Below are 27,902 nucleotides of genomic sequence, written 5' to 3'. Positions count from 1 at the left end.
GTTAATAGATTACAATTAAAGCCTTCACCATGCATTCATAGGGGTCCATGCTCATGCTGGCATTGGGATATCTCCCAAGCACAGAGTCTTTGAGAACACTCAGTGGGGCTAGTGAGTCTAGGAAGTGATTCTTGCGGCTCAGTGCTTGACATCCCAGGGCTTGCAGGCATGTCTAAACCTTGTGGCCTGCATGTGGCTGGGAAGAGATATGCTGTAAAATTACTTGAAGCAGGAAAGATTTTTCTAACCTGACGGTGCAGTTCTCAGTAGTGGAGTCCGTAGACGATGACACCATGCCAGTGCTGTGACATCAGGAAGCTGGGTATACCTGTGTGCATCCATTCGAACCAGGACTGGACTGTGGAGGAGAACAGTGCCAGGTCACCTGAAGTCGGCTGGCATTTTGATCTGCTAGTAGGATATGGTTTTCCTTGATAGCAGTCTTCAAACAATATTATGATCTCAATATTTATTTTTCCCTAAAACTGATGTGTTAAAATCTCCACCCTCAACGCTATGGTGATATGAACTGACATCTGTGGGAGGTGATTAAACCAAGTGGGATCATTGCCCATTCCGGGATACAGTGGGAAGGGACCTCATACGCACAATAATAATGTGTAAAGTATGTTTTAAACCCCAGTTTTATATACATAAAAATTGTGTTTGTTTTAGATCTACAGAAGAGGTATGGAGGTGATACAGAATGTCCCCAAAGGGACACTAGGGTGTCAGCCTTTGGCTTCTCTGGATAGATGGGTGAAGGACTTTATTGGGCCACATATGCATGGCTCCTCTGTCTAAGGTGCATCTGCAATGCTGTGTCTCATTACTAACTAAAGTTCGTGCTTTATTCAGAATTCATTTGCTCCTAATTGGCTTTTGCTCCGTCTATCCTATCTAGGACGTCACCTCAGAGTTTGCGATTTAGCACTAATGCTTCAGCGCTGTGCTGGCTCTCTGCCTAGCGCGTCCCTTGTTTCTGATGACCTTGGCAGTTTTGAGGAGCACTGATTGGCTGTTTTGTTGAATGTCTGTCATTTGGGTTTCTTGATGATTTCTTATGAACGGACTGGGATTATGGGTTAGGCGAGGGAAACCACAGAGGTGAGATGCCATTCCCTTGACTTCACGATCAGACAACTTACGTGTGACATTCGCCTTGATCGCTGGCTGAGGACATGTTTGTAGCTATTTCTATTATGAAGCTAAATTTCCTCTGCCCTGCCAACGGCGCACATATCTTGTGAGAGCAGTTATAGTTTGGGTGCAGGTTGTTACGAGACACTTTTTAGGAAGGAGGGTAGCGACTAACATTTGAAATTATTGAGCATAGAAAATTTGTCTTTGAATTCATTCACTTATTTATTACTTAATTTATTTATATTAATTACTTATATTTATATGGTATGAACTAATACTATTTATCTTATGTTTTGAGCAATTTATTATTTATTTATCCACCTATTTATTTATTTAATTGTTATCCAGGACTATCTCTCTTCTTTAGTTATATTTTACTTTTGAGCAATGTTATTTGAATTTTGTTCTGTGTGTGTGTGTATGTGTGTGTGTGTGGTGTGCGTGTGCGTGTGTGGTTTGTGTGTGTGTGCTGAGGTGAAATTCAGAACCTTGAGTATGTTAGGCAAGACTTCTACCACTAAGCTACATTACCAAAAATTGTTTAAAATTTTAGTTATTTCTTTTTGATTTTTAAAAGATTTATTTATTATTTATACAGTATTCTGCCTACATACATGCCTGCAAGCCCAAAGAAGGTAGTATAACTTATTATAGATGTTTGTGAGCTACTGTGTTTGCTGGGAATTGAACTCAGGACCTCTGGTAGAATAGTCAGTTCTCTTATCTCTGAGCCGTCTCTCTAGTCCTGCTAGTTATTTCTTAATATGATGTTTTCTTCCTAGGTCCAAGGACTCAGGGAACCTGTGAGTCTTCTATAAATAAAATGATCATGTATTTAGTGAGTAGGAATGATTAGAAGTGATTATTTTATCATTATCATCTTCATTATTAATTCTTACAGGGTCTTCTGTGACTCAGAATGGCCTTGACCTTACTGTGTTGAAAATAATGACCTTGAACTTCTGATCCTCCTGCTTTTACCTCCTTAGTGCTAGCATTACAGGTGTGTGTCATCTTACCTGGTTTATGTGACTTGGGGACTAAGCCCAAAGCCTTGTATACTCTGGGCAAGGACTACCAACTGGATCGGCCTCTAGAAATAAAGAATGTTATTTTATTTCTTTGTCATAGAATACAAGCCAAGTTGGTCCAGGAAGAGGCCAAATGCTGTATTTAAATAAGGCTTGAATTTTATCTGGTCTGTGGTCCCCGTGGCTATAGCCCTCAGTTGATATGGATCCAGGATGACATCAAAGAACCAGTGAAAATGTCTTAGGCTGATTGGGGTCTTCAGATCTTCTTTCCCTCAGGGGGTGGGCCTGGAATTGTTTCCCAGACAGAGGCTAGTGGTAGAATGTAGGCCATTGCTCTGGCTTGAGAGTTCCTTTAACAGAGGGTGTCTAAGTGGCCAACTCCTGGGCACTGGCCTGTTATTGTCCTTAAGCTCTTCCAGAGCATTAGCATCTGTTGCCTCTGTGTCTAGCCCTCCCCATCTCCTGCCATTCTGGTTATATGACAGAACAGTCTTGCTTAGATTACCTGGGTTCAGCGGCCAGTAAGGAGTATGTCCTCCTTACTTTTAAATTCTCTTTAAAAAAATTTATTATTATTTTATGTGCATTGGTGTGAAGGTGTTATATCCCCTGGAATTGGAGTTACAGACAGTTATAAACTGCCACGTGGGTGCTAGGAATTGAACTCAAGACCTCTGGAAGAACAGCCAATGCCCTAAACCACTAAACCATCTCTCCAGTCCCTACTTTTAAAATCTCTTTCAAGAGTCAGTAATATTTATATTTGTCTGTTTTAAAAATGAGTCATGGAAAGTAACAGCCTTATGACACATTTGAGGAAGGTTAGCAATAAGATGCAATAAAGCTCTCAAATGTTCCAGCAATAGAAGGAAGAGGAATAAATTCAGCAAACTTCAGTTTGCTTTACATTGGAGACCCAAGATAAATAAATATAAAACCCTCATTCATGGTAGCAATACAGACCTTTCCATTAGTAAGATATTTGCATACACCACTTACCTTTTTTATTTGTGTGACAAAATACCTGGCAGAAGCCACTTGAGGGAGGAGGGCCTTATTTGGGGTTGAGGAGCAGGCTGTCATGGTGGGGAGTCTCGATGTCATGGAACTGGAGGCAGCTGGTTGTATGGCGTCCACAGTCAGGAAGCAGAGAGTCAAAGATGCTAGCGCTCAGCTCCCTTACTCGTTTCTATGCAGTTTGGGACTCCAGTCCATGAACTGGTGCCACCCATGTTTCGGTGCCCATGGAGGTCGGAAGAGGCAGTGAGGTCACCTGGAACTGTAGTTGCAGACATTGCAACTTGCTGGCCATGGATGCCAGGAAGTCGGGTCCTCTGCAAGAGCAGCAAATGCCCTGAACTGCTGAGAGCTGGGGTTTTGTGCTGAGGTGTTCTGGGTTTTGGACTTGGTCAGCAAGCATGTCCATAACGGTACTTATGGACGGCCACAGCAATTTGCTGGTAGACTTGGGAAGAAAGTGATCCAGGAGAGCAGTTAAGAATTCCTGAGACAGCCCCACCCAGATGTAGGGTGGACCGAAGAGCAAGGTGGCAGGTCCTCTGTGTGCCTGCGGCAGATGTGGGGAGAACAGAGGAAGGGATCGACGTAGCCAGAACTCCTTCTTTCCAGAACCATTTCTATAGACTGATACTGAAGTGTTATTCTCGGCTCCTTGGGATTCTGTGTTCAATTTCTAGGAATGTTAAGAGTAAGATGTTAAATGCAGCAATGGTTTAAAATTAAACACAATGGATTCTAAGTCCAAAGATGATTAAGCACTCAGAATTTTATGCTGCATTGTGATTTTATAGTCTATTAATTCCACTGCTCTCAAGGACACTTTTTTTTTCAAGGAGCAGAGCCCATCCGAGAAAGTGCTGCTATTAATAAGCCATGCTTTGCTCTATTCTTTTCTGTTTAGAATTACTTCCCAAGCTCGCTCAGGCTTTATGTGGACGCAGTTGTCCTCGTGTGCCGTTCTGTTGTCTGAGGTTTCTGTCCTGCCCAGTTCCCACAGTTATTAAGTCCCAAAGAAATCACAGAGGTCTACATTAGTTATAAACTGATTGGCCCATTAGCTCAGGCTTGTTGTTAACTCACTTATATAAGCCCATTATTTTTTTTTTTCTATGTTAGCCACATGGCTTGGTCCCTTTATTGGCGAGGCAGTCACATCTTGCTTGCTCTGTATCTGGATCACGACTCACTTTTGTCTACCTTTCAAGGTAGAAACACCACGGACTGTGCTGTCGCATCTCTCCCCGCTGCCCCGTAAGTTGAACTTGGCCATGATAGGAGTGTGTCTACATGGAAATTGAAAAACACTGCACACTATAGTTGTTGTTAGTCCTGAGAAGGTGGTGGGTAAACGGTTGTTGGGCTGGGTAGTGCTTGCAGTTGTCACACTGTGAATAAACAAATAATCAAGTATTCTTTTAGCAACTCTGAGACAGAAGCAAGATGCCTAGAAAGAAGCATGGGGTATGGTCTTTCACCATAGTCTGGCTATGGATAAAAGAGTTCAGCAGAGCCTAACAGGACCGGGTAGAATCAATTACTACATAAACTTTATAATTTATATTATAAATTTTATATTACAGTACACTTATGTATCCAGGTACACATAAATACCCTTGCTTCTCTGTGGAGGCCTAGGATGTAGCTCAGCTGATAGAGAACGTGCCTCACATGCATAAAACCCTGGCTTTTAGCCCTAACTGTACTATCACTGTCATGAGCTTCACTCTGAGGGCCATGCGTCCGGGCAACAACGTGACAATGTCAGCGGGGTCTTGCTCGGCTTATTTGTCGGTGCTTGGAGGGAAGGGTGAGGATTAAGAAAGCGATAGACAAGAGACAACTGATAGAGTCAGGAGAGCATCTGGTAAATACTGAGTTTGCCCCATGTTTATGTTTATTTGTCATAGGCTTTATTCACCCCAATCCAAAGAGGAGGGGGAAGGCAAGGGCCTTTTTTTTTTTTTTAAACAGGATATAAAGAACAAACAAAGTAATTACCTTCTCAATACTAAAAGCACCTAGTAACCACACCCTAGATCAAAACATCCTGTTAGTAGCCACACCTTAGGTCAAACCTCCTGTCAATAACCTTGAAGGAACTCTGACCTTTGGCAAAGGTGGGACAGATCCACTTCTGTGGGCTCCCACACACATTTAGTCTAAACCAGGCACAGTGGCACATCCTGTAATCCTAGCATTTGGGAAGTGGCAGAGGATCAGATGTTCAAAGTGCCAGTTTGGGTTACGCGGTGAGTTCAAGGCCAGCCTAGGCTGTAACTGGAGTCTTGTTTGTGCTGGCCTGTTTGCTTGGAATTCTTTTACTATTATTGGGATTCTTTCAGTGTCATTATTATCACTGTTAATTCATTTTTATGTGTATAAGTATGTAGCATGCAAGTATATATGTGTACACATGAATTCCTGGTGCCTGCAGATGACAGAAGAAGGCGCTGGAACTTGATTTACAGGCAGTTGTGAGCTGCCCGACATGGGTGCTGGGGGCCAGACTCCGAGAGCAGGATTGACTCTCACCATTGAGCCATCTCTCCAACCTTACTTTCAAGAACTCCAGTGCGTACGAGTGTTTGGGAAATTACAGGATTTTGCAATTTTCTACAACCCCAGTGTCACAAGAGAAGAAACTGATGCTCAGAGTGGAAAGGCCCAGAGTTCTCAACATTGGCTTAAGGCAGAGCTGAGTTGTTTCTACTTCTTATGATCCTGTATTTCTGGCCCTGAGTGTCCACAAATCTCTGCACTCTGGTCCTGGGAGTCTGTTGAACTAAATGTTTCCTTCTTCTGTCTCCCAAGAGGAGCGGCATCCGTTTCAACTGTGATTCTTATTTTTTTTTTTTTTTTTGATTTTTGAGACAGGGTTTCTCTGTAGTTTTTGGTGCCTGTCCTGGCACTAGCTCTTGTAGACCAGGCTGGCCTCGAACTCACAGGTTCCGCCTGCCTCTGCCTCCCAAGTGCTGGGATTAAAGGCCTGCACCACCACCGCCCGGCTCTCAACTGTGATTCTTTATAGACTGAGACACTTGGTCTCTCTCTCTCTGAGGACCAACAATAGTTTACTTTTGCTCAACAATTTAATTTGATCCCTCAAACGTTGGCTGACCGTGTTTGTTTGTATGTTCGGAGACAGGTTCTCATGCACTATGTAGTCCCAGAACTCTCTATACAGACCAGGCTGGTCTCAGAATTCACGGAGCTCTTCCTGCCTTTGCCTTCTGAGCGCTGGAACTAAAGGAATGTGCTACCGCACCCAGCTTTGCCATCCAGTTTTTATAACTATTTATGATTAGTGCAGTGGAGGACAAATTGAGGAAGAGCTATTCTTTATTCAGAAAGAGCTCATAGGTACTGGAGATTTAGTTCAGTGGTAGAGCTGGGTTCAAACCCAGAGCTACCACTGCCCCCCAAATCAGAACTCAATGGGAAACAGAGAACTGTGTAAGCACGTATATATCATACATGGTATGACTGGGGTGTGAAACCAGAAAGAGATGTATAAAATGTCTACCCTTCTTATGCAGAAAATATGCATAGTTCACTTGTTAAGCTACAGTATACGGCATGAGATGAACAAATGAACATATTAAGGAAGTGACACCTCAATGCCAACAGCTTCTATTTCAGCCCCATGAGGAAGTTCTTCCAGTCGGGTCCTGTGGAGCTGCTTCATACCCAGGAGGCTCAAAGGAACCCGGCTCCCTTTGTCTAATGGCACGTCAAATATCTCCAGGCCGGAATGCTGGCACAAGCTATAATTCTAGCACTTGGGAGGTCCAGGCTGGAATATCAGAGTTCAAGGTCACCTTCATTTTGCTCAGCTCTGGTATGCGTAGCCAACCTTGGGTAGCAATTGGTGAAAGCAACCCCGTTTCCTTTGCAATGTAAGGAGGAGGCAAATGTGAAGTCCGACATAGTCCTGCATGCCGCTTGCTCGCTAAGCATCTTGCTTATGAATTCACTGGTTTGCTAGATGAACGCACCTCAATTGTTTACTTATTCACAGTGTGACAACAGCGGCCACCACCATCCCATCCACATTTGCCCATCACCTTCTTAGGACTAACAGCAAAAATCAACTGTGGTGTGTACAGTATTTTTCAATTTCCACATGGACATGTTCAACTTATGGGAAAGTGGGGAGAGGCAGCAGTGCAGCACACGGCGGTTCACACTGGTGAGCAGGCCAGAGTGTCCTGGAGAGCAGAGGGATTAACAAGATGTGAAATCATAAGGCTGCCATCAGTTTTGAGTACTTTACTGCTCCTGGGCTAAATACAAGTTACTTTAATTTAATTTTAAATCATTGCTGCATCTAACAGCTGAATCATAGCATTTCCAGGTTTTCCTCCAGAGCCCAGGACACCACTGGAGTTACGTTTGACAATGTTCTCTTACAGCAATTTGAAGAGATGCCTGGCAGAGGAGGGGAAGCTCTGACTGAGAGTGGTAAGGGAAGAACATGACGACATGGGTCCCCAGACCCCACTGGCCTGAGTTTAAATGAGGTTCAGGTTAATAAAGAACAACATGGAAATCTAACTATAGGACTCAAATCATTCTTGAGGCAAGATCTTATTCATGTAGCCCAGGCTGGCCTCCAAAAACTCATTCACATAACCAGTGCCAGCCTTGAACTTGATCTACCTGCCTCTAACCTCCTAAGTGCTGGGTTATCAGTCATGAGGCTTCATAGTCCTCTTTAAACTTAATTTGTTCTTGAGACAGGTCTCGTAGGATAGCCCAATCTGGCTTCAAGCTTGATAGTCTTTTGCCTTAGCCTCCCAAGAGGCTGTGATTTGCATATACCAGAACGCAGCCCCCATGCAGGACATTTAAGAAAACTCTCCTCTGTTGTAGTCTTGGTGATATCTTGGCGCCGTCACACGTGTTCCTAGAGCCTTACCCCATTCACAGTCTGTGGCTGTACTCTCTGCTTGGTGACCACCCACCACCTGGTGACCACCCACTATCCAGTGACCACTACCTGGTGACCACCCATCTCCTGGTGGCCACCCACTTCCTGGTGACCACCCACCACCTAGTGACCACCCATCACCTGTAGCAGGTCAGACGCCATTATTTGTATTCTCAAGTGTGAGCATCTAGGTGAGAGGACTGTAAAGGATGCTGGGGTCCTATCTGCACTCTGCACCAGTTCCTAGTTCCCGATATTGCCTGGAGCCTGGAGGTGAAGGGTTTGGTTCCCTAGGACTCATATCAGCAGAGGGAGAGGCTGTCCTTGCTAATTCTTCCTGTGGCCTCTTCCTGCAGTGGCTTCTGGAGTCTGCCTTTAGGCAGGAACACAGTCTCTACCCCCTCCAAAGGCTCCTGCAAGCTCTGGGCTTAAGACACCTCTCCCTTTGTAGATCCCCAGGGGCACATTGATCACCAGGATCCCGGATCCAGTTTTGCTCCTAGAATTTAAGCCTTTCGTTTTGAGTTTTCTCCCCCTCCCCCATGCTTCATAGATGGCGTACAGACAAGTAGATGAAATGATGGCCATGGCCTTGGTTGCCTGCTGGGGTGGATCCATTCTTGCTCCTAGAATGTAAGATGTTCTTTCTGAGTTGTCCCACACACCTTTATACTTCATAGATGACGTACAGACAAATAGGTGAAAATGGCCATGGCCCTGGTTGCTGGTTGCATGGTGGGGCCAGGGCTTGAATTGGAATCAACTTAGACTTAGGCATAAGACAGGGAGGAGGACCACTTAAAAATTCAATACACTTGATTTGAACTTGATGGAATAAATACCTGTGGGAATTCAGAGGGTCCTGGGTAGACCAGAGGGAGGGTGGTGTTTGGAAGAGGGAAGCTTTAAGTTTACAAACGTCTCCTAGACTTCCTTCTCTGTGGACACAGAATGGCAAGAGACTTAGGTGCCAAATAGACGTAAGGAGACAGAAGAACTCTAAGCAGCGTCAGTGTTTAAGGGAGGGTGTTGTAGAGAAGCCCAGAACTCAGAAGCCAGGACTCCTGCTGAAGAGAATGTGAGAGGAAGGAGGCCTGGGCCCAGCACTGTGACCCAGCTTTGTGACCCAGGCTGGGAAGAGGCCAACCATTGTTCACCCTTTCAGAGCTGGCTTCGTGATCTGTGAGCCATCCCCTCCTGGCTCTGAAGAGGGGTCAGGTTTGCTGCAGTTTGGGGAACGGCCTGTGAACACGAAGACACTGGACACCTCGCGCCTTGCCAGTACTTTGATCTAGCCTCTTACAGTCAGCCCCAGGAGCTGAAGGCCACTGCAAGTCTGCTCCGTAGTCTCTCCTTTCCCCCTGGTCACTGCCTGGTGCTGGTGTTCTCTCCTTTGTGCCCTGCCTGATGTGTCCGGCAGGTTCTTCCCTGCGATCGAGTGACACGGTAGATCTCAGGCTGGCCCAGAATGGGAGTCCCTCCTGGTGGGTAAGAGGACTGCTGAACAGGTAAGTTTCTGAATGGCTGCATGGTTGGCATTCAGCACAAAGCACACTGGAGAGGCGTGAGGCGGATCAGGAGACAAAGATGACTTCAGTTCCATTCCTGGAACCCACATGGTGGAACGGGAGAATTGACTCTCCTGAGTTGTTTTCTGGTCTCCATACGTATGCTGTGATACCCACACAGAAAATCTCTCTTTCTCTCTCTTTCTCTCTCTCTCTCTCTCTCTCTCTCTCTCTCTCTCTCTCTCACACACACACACACACACACACACACACACACACACACCAGACACACATGCACACACACACACACACAAAATGAATAAATAAATTTAATAGTATGCCCTGGGCATGTAAGAGGTTGTTGGTTTGGGAAATAAGATGGCTCTACCATGGAGAAGAGAGACCCTTATCGGGAGATATAGCAAAGTCCGTTTTCTACAGCAAATCTGTGGAATGAGTGAGAAGCAAGTCTGGATAGAACCACAGGCTTGCCGTATGAAATTCTATTCCATGGGAATTAAAGTTTGTGGCTTTGTAAGGCATTTATTGCAGATGGTAAAAACTTTTCTCATATTCTTTTGCCAAAGCCTAGAAGCATATAAAAATAAGGATGGGCTTTTACTGCGGCGGTGTGTCTGCTCTTATCCCCTTAAACATTTAATGTGTCCCCTGTGCACAGCAGTGACATTTAAAGTTGCTATTCTGCATAACACAGCAGCTTAAATGTAGAAGTCTCTTACTAAGAAAACAGAAAAGTGAGAGAAAGACGCTTCGGGATTGTGCTTTTCTGAGAGTGTTGCTGTTCCCAAGGTAGTGTTCAGCTTCTCTTGCAAAAGCAGTTTAGATGCAGACACTTGAGAACTGGCATGTCTGGACCAAGGTACCTTCTGCCTCAGCAGTTCTAATGTGATGTCTCCAAGATGTGGTCCTTGTCGGAGAAGGAGTCTGGTGCTTCACATGTCCACTTCATATTTGTGGGCAAAGAATGAAGGTAGACGGGGGAGGTTCTATCTCCCTGTGAAGACCTGCCTCGTCATTCTAACACTGTCACATCTTACTAGCTAAAGCTTGTCTCCCAGGCTGCTGCACCTGGTCACACTGTGAATCTCTTAGTTATTATGAACCTCATTTTAGAAAATTTAAGTAACAGTCTTGTCTTTGCTTTGTCCTTGTATATATATACTCAGAAAAGTATATATATATACTTTCACAGGGGACTCTTGGGTGTCTTTCTGGATGATTTCACATCAGGAACTAGCTAAGTTTGCTGCAGATGTGGGGTTAGTAAATTGCATGTATTTAGGGGTTTCTTACAGGGAAATGATTTACTTACCTGTAGGGTTGGATGGCCAACTAGAAAGAGGTAGTACAGGCAGAATTACCGTGAGCAGAAGTAGAGGCCTGGAGTCGTGGAAGTGTGGAAATCCTAAGGACTGTCAGTCCTGTCAGGGGAACCACCTTGTTTACTAATTACCCTGGATGCAATCTCCAGAATCCCTTCACAGCATCAAGGTTAGTAGCTGATTGGTAGCTAGGGAACATGTGTGCACACACTATAAAAAGACTGCTGCTGCCTCCTTCCCTGCTTCAGTTCTGAGGAAACAGGGTCGTACTGGCTGGCCCTGACTAGACACACACAGAAGGGACATGTTGGGGACTGTGGCTCATCGCAGTGAAGTCACCATGTCACCTTACTACTTAATTGCCAAATAGTGACAGATACAGGGTAAAAACCAAGTCAGCGAGTGTTTCCTCATTTCTGGTGTCTGACAGAGCTGTGTGGATGCTATCATAAGTATTGCCTCAGATGGCAATGTGGAACTAGTTATTCAGTTAGTTCCTTTTAGTATTTTGTTCTTATATTCCATGTATCATAGGTAGTTAAGACTTGATGTTTTCATTTTGCATGAGGTGAGTGAAGAATTTTGAGGGCCATCTGCCATTGTGACCACATCCAATGCAGCATTGTTTTTTATAACTAAAGGAAATATAACTCAGTTTTTAACTACTTAAATGTTTTTCCTTATCCACACCTATTTTGATCTTCTGGATACATATGCTAACTGATCTTTTTCTTCTTTATTTTTTACATTTGTTTGTGTGTTCATGTGTGGATGCATATGTATGTGTGTGTGTGTGTGTGTGTACATATGTGTGTGTGCATATGTGCATGTGCATATGTGTGTGTGCCCATGGGTGTGTGTTTGTGAATGCCTAGAAAACAACTTTTCAGAGTCATGTTTTTCCTTTTGTCATGAGTGTCCCAGAGATAAAACCGGTCATCAGGCTTGGTAGCAATGCCTTTACCCACTGAGCCATCTTGCCAGCTCATTCCTGACTTTGTCATAACAAAACCATACATTCACAATGGGCAAAGCCCACCTAGATACGCTTCACTATGTACAATTAAAAACAAACATTATAAGCAGTTAAAACATTGTATTTTACCAGTCATTTTTGATCAGCAAACTATTTAAAATAATCAGTGTTGCTTTTTTAATTCAAAGTTTAAAGCAAAGGAGTCTACTACAGTTATCTACAGTTATCTTAAAAATAACCCAATGCCTCCATTTGTGCATGCCAGAAGTATAGGGTAGAAATATAGCCACTTTGATAATAGAACCTGGCATTGAGTTTACGTTTGGGAGGTTTAGGGGTCCAGTTATTTTTGTTTTCTTATGAAAAGCAAGAATCACTGTTCTACCAGTTTAAGTTCTTTTTCTTTTTCTTTTTTTTTTTCTCCCTGAGACTGGGTCTCTTCATATAGCCCTGGCTGTCCTGGAACTCACTTTGCAGACCAGGCTCAGCTTGAACTCACAGAGATCCACCTGCTTCTGCTTCCCAAGTGCTGGGATTAAAGTCACGCACCACCATGTCCAAACCTGGGAGTTCCTCTGTAATTGCATTTCTGTACACTTGCTGTTTGCGTGTGCCACAGCACGCACCGGGCGAGAGACGTTTGCTCTGGACTCCACCACGTGGGTCTGTAGGATGGAGCTCAGATTCTCAGTCATGCCCTGCTCTCAGCTTCCGGTGCCCATACCTGCTGAGCCATTTCACCCCCAGACTTAAGTTCTTGGAAACAGAAATGGGTAACTCGCTGTAAACATTTGTTTCAAGCAGAGATGGTCCTTTATTGTGGGATCTTCTGCCCCAGCCGAGTCCATTCATTCTTCAGGCGCCATTTGCCATGGCGGCTTGCGTTCATCCCTGCTGCGAGCAGTACTTGTCCTTTGCTTAGTGCGAGCTCAGGTACAGACACTGCTGGTCCAAGAGTCACGTGAGACTTTCCCAGACTGTGCTTCAGAGGTGGAGAGGCTGGAAGGTCATCAGATATTCATGTGAGATGTTTATTTTGCTTTGTTTGAGAAACGGTCTCCCTGTGTAGCCCTGGCTGGCCTGGAAAACACTATGTAGACCAGGTTGGCTTCAAATGCACTGAGATCTGCCTTCCTCAGCCCCCTGTGTGCTGGGGTTAAAGGCCAGCAGCGTTTCAAGTGTCCTGGACTGGCCTTGAACTATCTGTATACCTGGGGCGGGTCGTGAATGCCTGATCTTCATGCCATCTCCACCCGCTAGGGCTGGGAGTATAGGTGCGTACATGAACCACTTCATGATGGCATCTTGTCCATGCTCTCCCTTCCCAGCGCTGGAGTTACAGTGCAGACACATAGCCATGCCCTTCCTTCATGTAGGTTCTGGGAATCCAGACTTAGGTACTCTTGTTTGCAAAGCCAGCACTTTACCCACTGGTCTGCCCAGCCTTTCACTGATTGACAGCTGCCTGGCTGTTCTCGGAAGGCACAAGCCTATGCGCTCAGGCGTGCCCCGCGGGCAGAATGCAGTATCTATGACTTGCCAGAAGGAAGTGGGAAAAGGCTAAAACAAAGATTTTGAGAACACCCTGCAGGAAGAGACCCAGATCTTCCTGGGGGATGGTTTCACCACAGACAGACACACCACTCCTGCATTGCTAAGGGTGAGCGTGGTCTCTGGGGAGAACAGGGAATGGAGTAAGACGGGAACTGAAGGCTCACACTGTTGTGTGCTTGCAGGCTTACTCCCCTTAGGTCACCACGTTAATAGTTAGAGATACCTTGCCGCTGCCGTGTTAACATAGGTTTTGTTCCTGCAGCTGCCTTGCTTGCCCCCATTGCTGTTCAAATGAGCACCTTGTGCAAGAAGGTGTTTTGTTTTGTTGATAGCATTCTCTGTAGTGCCCACGTCTGGCAGGCAGGAAGTGAGAGTGCAGATATGGTGTGTGCAAGAAGGAGTTAAATAAAGATGCAACTCCCTAGAATTCAGTTTTTACAGTTCTCTCATGCAAGCAGCAATGAGTTATCTTCATAAATACCCTGGTCTATCTCTGCGTGACTGAGACCGACCTTCCATTACAAATGCAGCAGACATTTCAGTCATCTGACTGCGCCTGTTTCTAAACCTCTGCGTGAAGCTGAAGATAGGAGGGGAGGAGGTAGTGGGAGGGCTCTGCTAAATGGAGCAATCAAACACATTGATCAATAGCTAAGGGAACAAACAAATATTTAAGACTATCAAAATACAAAATGCCTGTGTGTGCACACACATGCCATGGTGTGGGTGTGGAGGTCAGAGGACAGCCTGTGGGGGTTGTGTGTGCACACACATGCCATGGTGCGGGTGTGGAGGTCAGAGGACAGCCTGTGGGAACTGTGTGTGCACACACATGCCATGGTGCGGGTGTGGAGGTCAGAGGACAGCCTGTGGGAGCTGTGTGTGCACACACATGCCATGGTGCGGGTGTGGAGGTCAGAGGACAGCCTGTGGGGGTTGTGTGTGCACACACATGCCATGGTGCGGGTGTGGAGGTCAGAGGACAGCCTGTGGGGGCTGGTTCTCTCCTTCCACCTTCACACAGCTCCCAGCCATTGAATTCAGATCATTAGGTTTGTACAGCAAGCACCCTTACCCGCCGAGCCATGTCTCTGTCTCATTGTTACAGTTTTAATTTCCCTGGTGACTATGAAGAGCTAGGATCTTGTCATGTGCTTTGTCTCGTGTAGCCCAGGTTGTGTAACTGAGGCTGTCTTTGAACTCTTGATCTTCTAAATTCCACGGGAGCAGGGAAGTTCCCTTTTCACTTCCGTATTCTCAGAGCTGAGAACAAGACCTGGCACACAGGGAGCATGGGGGACTTCCAGCCTCTCTCCATAGGCCTTAATGCTTTCTTCCCCAAGAACATCTCAGAAGGAACCCCCTCTGCTCACTTACAGATGGAGAGCCCTCTGTGTGCTTTTCTTTCCTTGGACTGTCTGCGGGATCCCTCACTTTCCGGTTATTACCTTGGGTTCTTCTCTTGCTGTCGTGACAAACTATGTGACACAAAGCTATCCAATGGGAGAAGGATTTCTCTGTGTTTACAGTTTGAAGGATTGCAGCCATTGTGGCAGGGAAGGCAGGACAGTAGACTGTGATGTGAGCTCGGTTGTATCTGCATTCGGGAAGCAGAGGGTGGACAAGATTTGAGGTTGGTCTTTAAAGCATCAAGGCCAGCCCCTGTAGCGCTCCTCCTCCAGAGAAACCACCTCCTAAAAGTTCCACAACCTTCCAACACAGACCAAGAGCTCAGACACACAGGCCTATGGAGGGCATTTTACATTTAAATCACAACAGCTCAGAGCCCTGTAACCAGGATTCCATCTTTCCTGTGAACTCACCTCATGCGAGAGTCTCTCCCAATGTACGGCTCATCTCTTGACCAGCCTTTCTGTGGCCTTTCGCCCTCCTGATTTGGCCAGCTTGTGTGAAAGAAGCTCTGGAGGCTGCAGCCTTACCTCAGTGCTGTCTCCTCCCCAGCTTGCTACGATTTCCTGGAACCGCTGGCCTCTGAATTACCCAGCCCAGCCAGGAGTCCATGCAGCTGCCCCGCAGCCTGGCCTGCTTGGATCTGTTGATGTCCTCCTTTCTTCTTCTCCTGTGTTCTTCCCATGAGCACCATTACACGCTCTGCTTTTATGCACCTGGCCAACTCTTCCTTGCCTCAGTGAGAAATGTGGATGCTGACTGACCTCCCTGTCTCCCCGCCCCTTTCTACTCTGCTAAGCCCTTCCTCAGAGGTACCCTGCATTTCTCTCTGCAGCCATCTAAAACTCAGATTGGAGCTTCAAACTTTCTGTGCTCCTCATTAGATTCAAATCTGCCTCCCCACGTCCCCAGGCTTCCTCTACAGGGATTTTCGGTGCTAGAATGTGCCTTGTACTCTCCTGTATGGAACTCTTTCAGTAGGATGCTCTTCCTCTCTTGTAGATAAGCATCCTGGACCTTTGTAGAGTCTACCTCGATGCACATTTTTTTTACATGCTGGGTCATGTCTGTCTCTTCCCTGCACCCAGAGTTCTGTGCATGGCATACCTTTGTTGGTAGGGCATGGGCACTGCCTCCTCCATGAGCTCTTCAGCTTTTTGTGGTTCATTTCTTACTCAACTTTGAACCTTCAGTGTCTACAGATTTCTTAGCACATAGTAGATATTCAGTGGGAATTTGAATAAAGGTCCCATTAACAGAGGCAGAGCCATGGGTTACAGGCTCATACCTATAACCTTGACATTTGAGAGCATGAGACAGGAGGATTTACATGTGTTGGAAAGCCAACCTGGGCTATGTAGTTAAGTTCTAGGTTAGGCTCAGCTATAGGGTGAGATTCTGCCTCAAAAACAAACAAAAAAACCAAAGATGCAAATTAGTTCTTCTGCTAACAGAAGGTTTTGTGTTTTATTTTTTTTTTGTTTGTTTGTTTTTGAGACAGGCTTTCTCTGTGTTACAGTCCTGGCTGTCCTGGAACTCTCTTTGTAGACTAGACTGACCTTGAACTCACAGAGATCCACTTACCTCTGCCTCCCAAGTGCTGAGATTAAAGGCACAGCACCACCACTGCCCTAACAGAAGATTATTATCTATTGTTGCTATTGGTTGATTTAGACAGGTCATTTTGTACCACAGGCTAACCTTGAATTCCCAAGATCTTCCTGCCTTAGCCTCCAAAGCACTGGGATGACAGGCCTGTGTCACACTCTCAGCTAACAGCGGAGAATTTAAGCTCAAACAAGTCGGGAGTAGCATGGGCAGTAGCAACAGCAAGAAGGAGCGTTAATGAATGGTCTTCTTTGTCATCTCAAGCCAGGCTTGACAGTGGCTGCTTTGATACATGTGGAAACCACTGGCCACTGTCAGAGCTCTTTGTTCTGTCGGGTCCCTGTGGTGCTTTCCTGGTCAGTTTCTAAGAGACGTGACAAGTTTAACACCATTTCAGCCCTAGTAGAATAAACGTTTCCACAGTCCTTTAGGTTTTGCAGATTGCCCATTGCAGTGGTTCTCAGCCTTCCTAACACTGCGGCCCTTTGATACAGCTCCTCGTGCTGTGGTGACCCCAACCGTAAAATTATTTTCATTGCTACTTTGTAATTGTAATTTTGCTACTGTTATTTATTGCAATGTGCATATATTTGGAGATGGAGGGTTGCCAAAGGAGTCTCCACCCACAGGTTGAGAACAGCTGACTGACCGGGTTTTGTTTGTTTGTTTGTTTGAGACAGAGTCTCCTATAGCCCAGACTATTCCTTGAACTTCCCATCCGACTGGCTTTGCCTATTGTTCGGATTTGTATTTGGCAAGTGGGTAAGTGGGTTATTAGGGAACCAGAATCAAATACTTGGTTTATTGAGATCCATACCGAATGAGTTCAATGGGACAAGGGATCTGGGAGCCCTCTGCCTTTAGGACCACTCCACGCTTCAGGGTACTGGTAGCTGGTGAATCTGGTCTCACTTTCTCAGCAGCTGGGAACCTGGACGTAGGGCCTGTCAGTCACCCTCTCAGTGGTGTTGTGACCACAGATTCCTCTGTCATTCTTCTCAGGAGGAAAAGGCGAAAACTAATTTTGTTCTTAAAGGCTTGTAGTTTTAATAGTTTCTTTTCAAAAATTGTTGTCAGGGATGGGATCAAACTTAGTGGGTAGAGTGGTTGCCTACTGTGCAGCAAGCCCTGGGTTCGATCCCCAGTCCTCCGTGAATCAGGAAGCAGTAGTGCCTGCCTGTAATCTCAGACTCAGCAGGTGGAGGCGGGCAGATTGTAAGATCGAGGTCAACTTTGGCTACAGAGTAAATTGAGGTCAGACTGGACTATTTAGGACTCTTTCTCAAAGGGGAAAAAAAAGATCTTTGTCTTCTTTTTAGAAATCAAATTAATTCTTGTATCTAAATTTCATTAACTTATCAGGAAAATATATTTACTTTCTCCAAATGATAATTTAGGAATACTATTATTATTATTATTCTCCTTTTTTGCATTTATTTGCGTGTATGTGTGTGTGTGTGTGTGTGTGTGTGTGAGAGAGAGAGAGAGAGAGAGAGAGAGAGAGAGAGAGAGAGAGAGAATTACTTGGGGAGTCAGTTCTCTCTCTTCTTGAGGCAGGTGGGGCCCAGTGATCCAGTTCACACTGTCAGTGCAGGTGGCAAGCCCTCCTACCCACTGAGCCATCTCGCCTCCCCCCGTGGATGCCATTCCTGCTACTAGGAAGATGGCTTCTGTCTGTCAACTTGCATTAACCTCCTCTGTGATACTCTGCCTACCTTCAGCCAGCGGTCGTGCACCTACCATAAATGTTCACAAAGCCCTTTGTTTTATTTCCTGGAAATGGTGACATCTAAGTGAATCAGAGCATGTGCGATATATTCCAGAAACTTTTCCGTGCATGCAAATCCATTGTATCTCCTCATAGGCAGACTTTGCATGATCAAGAGGTTGGTTTTTTGTTTGTCTGTTGTTGTATGTAATCAGCTTTTGCAGTAGGAGTGGGAGAGAAGTACTGGCCACTTGGGGGCACCCAGGCATTTATTTTGCAAGGACAATGGAGGTATTGCCAAGGGAAAAGGAAGAAAGGGGAAAACAACTCAGGGTAGAGGGTGTTCTAGCATAGGAGCTCAGACTGGAGGCCTGTGTTGGAGGCAGATACCCATACTCTAATGAATCCTGACGCAATGAACAGAATCACTGAAAGCCTGGCCAAGTGATAATTCATGGGAACTTCTGCATGGCAGGCGGCCTTGGGAATCTCAGAGGAAGCCAGAGGTGATGGAACAGAATGATCGTGATTGGCCAGCTTCCCCAGTAGTCCCACATCTATTTCTGACCTGTGCTGAATGACTGATTCCCTGCTGAAGTTATACGCTCATCAGAACTGGTCAGTGGTTGCTAGGCTGGAAGGTGTAAGATGATGATAACCCATCAGCGAAAGGAGTTAGTGTGAGGCATTGTGTGTGCTGGAAGTGTACAGATGCCCCTCCATCCCAGTGAGGTGCAGAGCGGTAGAGCTGAACTGAGTGCTTTCCAGGGGCCTCTGTGTCTGCATACAAGTATGCATACTTGCGCATGCAAGGACACATGTGCGTGCACACATACACATACACACACGCACAATTTTAAAAATAAAAAAGTAATGAAAATATACTTAATGAGGTGTGAGGGTGGTTCCTGTCAGCAAAACTGCAAGCATAAAAACCTGAGTTCCGTTCTCGAACCCACATTTTAAAAGTCAGGAGTGCGCATAGTATTGTTGGCAGAGGTTTCTGTCCCACTGGTCCCTCAGCCATTTAGTCCCAAAGAAACACACAGAGGCCTACATTATTTATAAACTGGTTGGCCTATTAGCTCAGGCTTCTAATTAACAATTTCTTACATCTTAAATTATCTCATAATTCTTGTCTGTGTTAACCACGTGACTTCATACCTTTCATCAGGGAGGCATTCTCATTTTGTTTCCTCTTGGTCTGGGTGAGGACTGCAGACTGAGCCTTTCCTCTTCCCAGAATTCTCCTATTCTGGTAGCTCTGCCTTTACTTCCTGCCTGACTGTTGGCCAGTCAATGTTTTAGTAAACCAATCCAAGTGACAAAACTTTACAGGGTATAAGACCATTGTCTCATAGCACAGTTTGTAATCCCAGTGTTGGGAAGCAAGGTCAGGAAGATGACTGAGGGTCAGTGGTCAGCCCGCCTGACTGAAGCAACAGGTTTCAGGCCGGTGAGAGATTATGTGAAAAAGCAAAATCAAAGCAAAATGAAGTTAGAGGGCATGCCCTGAGGGCTAATAACGCAGAATTGACCTTTACACCTACACACATACTACACCTGCACACAGGTACGCTTGTACACACATGTGACCCCTCCCCCCACTTAAAACACAGTTAATATAGCATAGCTACCCTACTGAACCATACAGGACACTGTAGAATACCCTGATTATGTGACTGACCAAGGAGGGCGGCCACTGCCCAGCATGATTAGAGAGCATTTGTCACGAACCCAGGAGAAGACCCAAATCTAAAACTGGAAGGCCAGTCACCATTACATGCACTTGGCTTTAGCTTCATGGTGAAGCTGAGGAAATGTGTCCAGAACTGTGTAAATGGTTGGCCATCTATCTTAGTGTGATTGGCTGCAGTGTTTGCAGGAAGTCAGCAGGAAGGGTCCAGATTACTCCTCCAGTGGGAACTTCAGGTTGATGTATTTTCTTGTATCTATTGTAGATGTATGGATATATCCATACATGAAAGACCTGATCTTTATTTGCGGTAAGTTAACAACACAGCATCCTTACAGAGCATCCCATCATACTTTTGTAGGATGGAACCATTAAAACTGTCCTTTGAGCTCCAGTACTCTCCGGCCGTCTGTGTTGTTTAATCACCTACTTGGCAGGTAGGGTTCTCTATAATGCAGAATCTAAGTCCTGTTTCCTGATGTGACTCCTCTTTGGTTCAGGAAGACAAGCTGGGATGGGGTGTTTTCTTTAGTTTTATGGGTTTACAAATTCTCTTTTATTAATTCATCCAGGCATGAATGTTTTGAAACATGAAACGTGTTTGTTTAATGTTAAATTAAGGGCTGGTGAGATGGCTCAAAGGGTAAAGGAGCTTTATGAAGCCTGATGACCTATTTGACCCTGGGACCACATGGTGGAAGGAGAGCCTATAAGTTGTCCTCTATGGACACACACACACACACACACACACACACACACACACACACAGAGAGACAGAGACAGAGACAGAGACAGACAGAGGGAGAGAGAATACATAAAATATATTTTAAAAGATTAGCCACATTTGAGATTATTCTCTCTTCCTCTCTTTCTCTCTTCCTTCAGACTTTTTAGCAAACCCCAACCGTGTTAAAATCAAGACCACACAGGCACAACTCTGCACTTTCCCCCAAGAGCTGAGTGTGCCCTGAGAACACCCCCCCCCCACAAATCCAATGATGTGTAATTGGACCTCTTCTCATCTCCTCAACTTGCGTCTTCTTAGAAATCTATATACATTTCCCAGTGAGTTCATTGTCTTATCTTCCTGAAAAACTTTGTTTCTTCCTTCAAACCTACCTTTCCTCTTACCTTTCTCAACTAAAGATCTTGTGTGTCATGGAGAACCTAGATGTAGTCAGCAAGAACAACCCTATCTCCCCAGGACCAAACCTTCTATATTCAACTGTCATTCTGTCCCTCCAGGCCCTGGTCTTTTCATGGTGTGTTTCCGTGAGTTATATCTGTCTTACCCTCAGAACACCAATCTACTTCTGCCCAAGCAGAACTCTGTATCCTGCTGCATCCAGGATCATTAGACTTCCTTCACTTATTGGATCATATTTATTGTTCACCGCTTTCCATAGTAGTCTCTGTAAACATTTCCCCTGCATCATGCTCAATGAAATGAGCTGGCACCTAAAGACAAATACTACTTCTTTTTATTTTTATATGAAACTAAACTGTTGAAGTCCTAACGTAAAAACGAAATAGTGCTTCCCTGAGCCTAGGAAGGGTGCTGGGGAGGGAAGACAGAGAGGTGAGGGTTAGCAGAAGCAGGATGCATTTTCTTGAGAAGATTAACATCTGTAGTCTATGTATAGTACCGCGGAGCAGTCTATACAGTACAGCGGGGTAGTCTATACAGTACAGTGGGGTAGTCTATACAGTACAGCGGGGTAGTCTGTACAGTACAGTGGGGTAGTCTGTACAGTACAGCGGGGTAGTCTATACAGCACAGCGGGGCAGTTTATACATAACAGTGGGGTAGTCTATACAGTACAGCGGGGTAGTCTATACAGTACAGCGGGGTAGTCTATACAGTACAGCGGGGTAGTCTATACAGTACAGCGGGGTAGTCTATACAGTACAGCGGGGTAGTCTATACAGTACAGCGGGGTAGTCTATACAGTACAGCGGGGCAGTCTATACAGTACAGCGGGGTAGTCTATACAGCACAACGGGGTAGTCTATACAGCACAGCGGGGTAGTCTATACAGCACAGCGGGGCAGTCTATACATAACAGCGGGGCAGTCTATACAGTACAGCGGGGCAGTCTATACAGTACAGCGGGGCAGTTTATACAGTACAGCAGGGTAGTCTACACAGTACAGCGGGGTAGTCTATACAGTACAGCGGGGTAGTCTACACAGTACAACGGGGTAGTCTACACAGTACAGCGGGGTAGTCTATACAGTACAGCGGGGCAGTCTACACAGTACAGCGGGGTAGTCTATACAGTACAGCGGGGCAGTCTATACAGTACAGCGGGGTAGTCTATACAGTACAGCTAGGTAGTCTATACAGTACAGCTAGGTAGTCTATATACAGTACAGTGGGGTAGTATACTTTTCCCTAAAACTGTCACAGTGTACCCCATAAATATACACAATTCCTGTGTTTAATTTAAAAATCCAAGAACATCCCCTCAATCTCTTGTCTCCTCATTTTTCCCATATATCTATCATTTTTTTTGTATCTATTTCAGACATTGTTTCAGGCAGTGCAGGCTGGCTTTGAATCACTATGGAACTCAGAATGAGCTTGAATTCCCAACTTCCTGCCTCCACCTTGCAAGTACTGGGTTTACACATGTGTGACATTAAACCCGGTTGACAGTTTCTGTGGTTCTAGGGTTTGAATCACAGCCCGATCCATCTGCCTGTTCTTCACAGCAAAACTCTTTGAGTAAGTTAGTCGGTTTGTCCTGTTTCCAATTCCATCCCTCATACCATCCCCCTTCATCTTATTCTAAACATTTCAAACTTTGGGATTGATGAAGTCTTCAAGTGAGCAATCAGAGACTCCAAATGACCCCCAACCTTGCTGTTTTCCTTGGATGCCTCCAGGTCCCTGCCTTGGCTTCCCTGACAATGGGCTGTAACCTGTAATCCAAATACACCTTTCTTTCCCCAAATGGTTTTTGGTCAGTGTTTTTATCACAGCAATAGAAAGCAAACCGAGGCACGTGGCTTTTTAAGGTCTCTCTTGAGTGGCATTTCCACAGTGAGCCTCCTCTGGGCACTCCCGCTGAGGAGCGTGCCACCTCCCCGCTTTGCACTGCGCTGACTTCCTGTCCCCTGCTCTGTGTTTCATGGCGTTAACATTGCATGGTTTTGTATTTCTGTCTTTTTGTTGTTGTTTGGTTGGTTTCCTGTTCTAGCACTGGAGATCAAACCCAGGGTCATGGCATACTAGGCAAACTCTCTACCACTGAGCTATATCCTCAGCCTGCATGTTTTAATTTTTGGTTTTCTTCCTCTGGGAGATGGAGATGCCAGGATCTACCATACTGGCTGCACATGAGTGGAAAATAAGATGCCGAGAGTGACACACATTGGTGCTGTCATATTGTCACATTGCTTATTTTGTGACTGTCAAATAATAGAGATGACTTTAATTGCTTAGGATCAATCAATATAGGAGAATGCCACGGGAGATGGGATTTGCCTATAATACACTTTTGGCAGCGATTGCTTTCAGAGGTGTAAGTTGGAATCCACAGATACCGATGTCTGCACAGATGGTCCTGATACGTGATGGTCTCACCTAATGACTTTCTACTTTGTGACGTGACTACACCTACAGACCATCCTGTTTCCCATTTTGGTGCAGTATTCCTTAAATGACAGGACATTCAACTTGTATTATAAGTAGGCTTTGTGTTGTTTGGCTTTTCCAAACGCTAGGCTAATATTAGGTATTATTGGCATCCTTATGGTAATAAGTTAAATTATTATAGTCAAATTAAACAGCATGGGGACCAGGGCTGGCTCAGTCCTGGTCAGCCAATGTCCCTGAAGTGGATCGGCTCCTGCTCCCATGGAGCTTGCTTCCTCAGGCCCACTCAGGCTTAGGTAGCTGGTTCAGTCCCACTCCTGTGTAATTTGTTGCCTCAGGTCCACTCCAGCCCAAGGTACAGTTCATTGCCTTGGGCCTACTTTGGCCTAGGCTACCAGCTTTGACCTGTTTCTGTAAATCCTGGTCTGCATCTACTCCTGCAGAGGACCCTGACTTGGAATTGGTTCTGCAAAGGACTCTGGCCCTAGCAGACTCCCTCAGAGTTCCCAGGCTCAGGTGCGCCCAGACCGACAGAGGATCTGGCTCAGGTTTAGTCCCTCAGAGGTCCCAGACTCATGCTCGGACCCACAGAGGTTTCTGGTTCCTGTCTATTCTCTGTGATGTACCAGACCAACGCCTGGCTCCACCCTCCACTTCTAAAGTACTATGATTATAGATGTGTACAACCAAGTCCCAAAGCCGGGGCTTTGTAAGGATCCTACCAAATGAGCTACATTCATTAATCCCTTCAACTTTCATTTTCAACCCCTTGATTTCTCTATGGGTTAAAGCTAAAAGGCCACTAATGTGAGAAGAAAGGGTGCTTATATGGTGAGCAACCTGTGAGCTGATAGCTAACTTAAAAAGGCAGGTTACCTGGGTAAACTTGAGATAATATTTGCTTGAAATAATAGAGTTTTGCATAAAACTACAATAATACAGAAATGTTAAAGAGGCTGGAGAGATGGGTCAGAGATTAAGAACACTTGCTGTTCTTTAGAGGACCTGATCTTGATTCCCAACACCCACGTGACAGCTCACAACCACGTGTAACTCAAGTCCAGAGAGTCTGACAGGCTTTCCTGGCATCAGGGATCTGCATTGCACACACACACACACACACACACACACACACACACACACACACACATTCAGACAGGCAGACGTCCACATAAATAAAAATAAAACAAATCTTAAAAAAAATCCAAATATATGTTTTAAAGAGTTTTAAACACCAGCGCTTTCAATTTGTGCTCTCAGTTCTCAGAATGGTGTTACATTTTGGAGGGTGCGACTAGATTTCAAAGTAATTTGCAGTAGTTAAGGAAATAACCCCATGAAAGCAAGAACAGCAAAGTCTACAAACAGGAGGAACCATGACAGCTGTGGCAGGCCAAGGAGTGGACGTGGCAACAATGAGTGCCATTGTCCTTTCTGGCCATCCTGGCAACACGTGTCACAGCTCAAATATCGAATGCCAGTTGGCAGGCACAGAGAACGGAGAACAAAGCCCTGTGCCCGCTAGTCCATCTAATTCCAAACTCATTGCTTTAGCAGAGGCTTCTGTTTGGGTTATGGATGATGGAAAATTAAACAGGTGTATATTGTAAAGCTCATAATTCACACGCTGACAGTCGTAAGAGCCATGGCTATGAACAGAAGCTGGGAGAAGGGTGGGGTCATCAGTAGGCTTGTCATTCGCTGGGACTTCTTACAATGGTGACAAGAGTGTCTCTCCCGTATTCATGGTTGAGGATCCACTATGTTGGTCACGGACACTCCAAGCTGACAGGCCTGGCCCAGTGTCGGGGTCAGGGAATGGAGTTGTCATACCTGACAGCTTCTGCTGAAGTTCAGAGCAGGCCGGGTTGCCTGCCAGTCAGCTGAGGAGCTAGTGCATCTGGAAGTTTGTTTACATATGTTGTTTACATCAGTGAAGTAATGGATGTTTTTATTAGGGGGTAGAGTCAGGGGCTGGAAGAAACACGAGTTAGAAATCCTGTTTTTGAATTCTGCAACTGAATTCTGGCTTCTACTCATACCAGTGTTCTCTCTCTCTCTCTCTTTCTCTCTCTCTCTCTCTCTCTCTTATTATTTTACTGTTGTGGGGAAAGCATGCGCACACGTGGAGGTCAGAAGACAACTTTGGGGAGTTAATTCTGCCCTTCCACCTTTACATGGTCCTGAAGATCAAGCCCAGTTCTTCAGAATCTGGGCAAACACCTTTACCCAGCGGACCATCTTGCCACCCTGGGGCTCCTTTTCTGAATGCCATTCCTAAGAGCCTTGTTTGTTTTTTGTTTTTTTTTTTTTTTTTTTTTTTTGTATTTTGAGACAGGGTTTCTCTGCATAGCCCTGGCTGTCCTGAAACTTGCTCTATAGACCAGGCTGGCCCCGAACTCAGAGAGCTGCCTGCCTCTGCCTCCTGAGTGCTGGGACTAAGCTGTTCTCCACCACACCATGGACCACATGACTTTAAACGTTTGTTCTTCCTTTCCATCTAGAGTCCTGGAATTATGGGCATGCACTACCCTACCTGGTTTATGTCTTGCTGGCCTGTACATGCATGCCATAAGGGTGCTCTGTCAGCTGAGCCACCTCACCCCTACAGATCAAATAGTCTTCACTTTGTGGGGGCCATGGTAACCTCTTGACTTTCTAACAGAGCTAACGAGTCCCTTTGAAGAGAATAATCTTTACTGCATACGATTAAATGTATTAAAGTACCTAAGATTACAAAGAAAATCAATAACTGAGAGTCATAGATACGACAAGAAATAAACATTGTAATCCTGAGGGATCCTCTTGTTTTACGTGCACAGTGGCGTCGAGGTGGTGACTCTGATGACCATTACTGTTCTGAATTTATGATATATGGGAGCGATGCTTTGAGATTTTAGTGACAGTTGTGACATGCTATGAAATCATCTTTGACTTCTTTTAATGACAAGTCACAGGAAAAGATGTTCTTTTTAAATTAATAACTACATCTATTTATTTATTATTTGGTCGTGGAACCCGTGCGGAAGTTGAGTACAGCTGTGTGCAATCAGGCCTCTCCTCTGTCACGAGGGTCCTGGCTAGACCTCAGGTGCTCAGGCTTGGTGGCAAGACACTGAATGAGCTATCTCTGGCCGGAATTTGTTGCATGGCTGCGAACATTTTTTACTGAAGGAAATACTAAATCTTGGTACAAGGTTTGGATCAATGAAAAGGAAAGAAACTTCCCACCTACATCCTAAATTCTGTTTGGTGGTTTCAGAACCTTTTGGACTCAGTGGAGTCAAAGCCTCCACCACCGCCACTACCCCAACTAGGCTGTTCTTTCTGTGTTTGGGGTTTACAGTTGCACATCTCCTGCCTGAGTGCAGAGCTGGAGCCCCAGAGCCTCCTGGGCCATGCTGGACCTTACCTAGCCTTCCACAGTTGTGATGGGCATGGACAACCTGGCTCTCCTTTGTTCCTCAGCCTGTTCCTCTTGTGAACAATGTTATGATCCTCTGGTCAGCTCAGATCAGACCTGTGTTCCCCAAGGATCATGGTGCTCTCAGGCTTACCTCTGGAGCCTTTTTTTTGTAAATTTAAAAAAGGTTTTCAGATTTGTGTGTGTGAGTGCTTGTGTGTGCGTGCATGCATGTGTGTGTGCATGTGTGTGTGTGTGTGTGTGTGTGTGTGTGTGTAAGAGAGAGAGAGAGAGAGAGAGAGAGAGAGAGAAAAGTGGGGGAGGCTTGGAGGCCACAGGCCACCTGATATGGATGTTGTGAACTGAACTGAAATCCTGTGGAGAAGCAGGAAACACTCCTAACTCCTAAGCCATCTTCCCAGCCTTCAGTTCCTGTACTGCCTTATTTATTTATCAATTTATTTTTATGTATATGGGTGTTTTGTCTGCATGTATGTCTGTATATTATGTGGGCACCCACAGGCCGGAAGAGGGCATTAGATCCCCTGGAACTGGTAATACAGATGTTGGGAGCCACCATGTGGATACTGGTAATTGAATGGGTCCTTTGGAAGAGCAACCACTGCTCTTAACTACTGAACCATATATACAGCCCCTCTTCAGAATTCTTGATGATACTTACTAATATAAACTTGGGTATTTTGTTTATTTTTACTATATTTTATTTGTTCACTAATTTTCTTAGTAGTCTATCTCTGTGTGTATGACTATGTGTGTCTCTGTGTGTGTGTGCAGATGCACACCTGTATGAAAGTCAGAGGACCACTGTGGCTGTTGGTCCTCCCCTTCCACATTGTTTGAGATGGCAGAGTTTCTTCTTTTTCTCCTCTGCATATGCCAGGTTGGCCAGGTGACCCAAATCTCCCAAGGATTTTCCTGCACCTACCTCTCATCTCCCCCACGAGAAC

General features: G+C 45.3%; 1 protein-coding gene across 2 annotated transcripts in view; it reads left to right on the top strand.

The window, feature by feature from the left end:
• Nucleotides 1-27,902, top strand: part of Pld1 (phospholipase D1) — a 206,165-nt gene that overhangs the window by 12,240 nt on the left and 166,023 nt on the right. The window lies entirely within an intron of this gene.

This window comes from Myodes glareolus, chromosome 20 (genome assembly GCF_982192425.1).
Source record: "Myodes glareolus chromosome 20, mMyoGla1.1, whole genome shotgun sequence".
Taxonomy (NCBI): Eukaryota; Metazoa; Chordata; class Mammalia; order Rodentia; family Cricetidae; genus Myodes; species Myodes glareolus.
This window is presented reverse-complemented; position numbering and strand designations above follow the sequence as displayed.